Source organism: Geospiza fortis, unplaced genomic scaffold (assembly GCF_000277835.1).
Source record: "Geospiza fortis unplaced genomic scaffold, GeoFor_1.0 scaffold443, whole genome shotgun sequence".
NCBI lineage: Eukaryota > Metazoa > Chordata > Aves > Passeriformes > Thraupidae > Geospiza > Geospiza fortis.
Window position 1 is genome coordinate 4,649,893 of NW_005054335.1, and position 1,921 is coordinate 4,651,813.

Consider the following 1,921-nt stretch of genomic DNA (forward strand, 5'->3'; position numbering starts at 1 on the left):
TCGGACCTTTTGTGTCCTTCCTCCCGGTGCGCAGCAAATGTCATCCTCCAGCCCTCCCCGAGGGGCACGCAGGGGACTCCTTCCGTCCCCCACCCCACCACATTCCCCCGGGGTGACCTCGCGCGCTGCGAGCTGGAAAAACGTCCGAGTAATTAAAAAAAAAAAAAAAAAGAAAAAAAGTAAAAAAATATCACCCAATGGCTGAGAAAAAGAAAATTCCAGGATTTTATGAGACTCGAAGAGAGAAGGTGTTTTCCCGTACTGCATTCTAGGCATTTTCTCCCGTCTTAGATGTTTGTATATATTTTAAAAAAATGACCTGCTTAAAGTACAACCCCTCCCATATTTGAAATAGCACATCTTATTTCTCACCGTTAGATCCTTGATTGAAAATAACTCAATCTGATTGTAATTCTATTAACCCCCACCGCCTAACTTTTGGTTTAACTACTACTTCTGGGAGAGGTGACTGCGTTTTAAGCTTGATCTTTGCCAATGATGTGCAGTAAGAGAGAAACCTGTCTCCGCCCCACAAACCAGGATTGGGAAAAAAGGAGGGCTTTGATCAAGGGGTTTTTTCCCCTCCCGTGCTACTGATTTGCTTACTGTGTATTCGATTCGCGTTACCAGTAGGGCGAAGCTCTATATTTAGCCGGCATCAGAATCAGGTTTAAGAGAGTGGAATAATGAGTGGAACTGCCAGTTTCAATGAATAAGGTATTTAGAGGAAAACCCTGGTGAAGGATATCAGTATACACGTGAATGGGAAGACGTAAACCTAGATTTGTACATATTTGAGACACTTCCGAAAATACATGTTTTTTCCCTCCCCTCTACCGTATTTATGTACTTTTAGGATGGGGGCTGGGAAAGTCTGCTAAAAGTCAGTGACTCTACACAGAAATCAATAGCTTTCATCACGTTTAGGGGCTCAAATGAGATTATATACATTCGAGGGAAGGTAAGGGGGGCAAAAAACCCCCCCAAAAAAAGCCCCCCCCCCCAAAAAAAACACACAGCCCCCAACCCGACAGTGACGATTAACCCTTTCCATCCTGTAAAGAACCGCTATAAATTCTGTCCTGGGTTTGCTTAGTGGCAAAAAACCAGGACAGTTTCCCAGGGGAGACAAAAAAAAATCAGCTAAATCAGCTTTGGGAAATTATTAAGGAGGTGTTGCTGGTTTCGGAAGAGAGGGAGTGGGTTCTCCAGGGGCTGGAGAGAAGGGTGAGATGCCCTTGCTGAGGCAGTGCCGGGCTGAGGCGGCCGTGCGCCGGGTACGCAGGGATAGCCAGGGCTCCTTGGCCGCCCCTCCGGGGTTGTCGCTTTCACCGTCCCGGGGTTCCGAAGAGGGGACCTGGCCGCAGGACACAGAGAATCTCCCACTCCGGTCGTAAGAGCTATTTTTGTCCCACGGTACGGCGGCGCAGCCTCGCCAATCGGGCACGCAGATAGTCTCCTTGAGTCTGCTCCTGTTTAAAACTTGAGGAGCTTTGGACCAAAACGATGCTTTGCAAGAAGTGTCTGGAATTGAGGTTCTCAGAGGTTCAGATTTTCTCTCGCTGTCTTGCGGAACGTGGTGAGGAGCCCGTGCGGTGGATGTGCCGAGAGGGGAAGAGGTTGCGCACAAGGCTGAAACTGGAAACAGCTCAGCGGGGAAATCAATCACGAAATGAATTAGCTGCTCCGGGGTGTAGGCTTTGACTCATCTAGAGGTGTGCGATCTTTAATCTTCAAGTCTTAGCTACTGCATGTGAGGGAGAAGTGTACCATAACAGCACTAAATCTATCAAAACAGAAGAAAACCTGTCAGTGGGCTTCTGCACGCCCAGGAAACCCTCCTGACTTTTAATAATACAATCAAGCTTATTAAATCCCGCTACTGCTTAATAAAAAAAAAAAAAAAAAGAAAAAAAGGGGG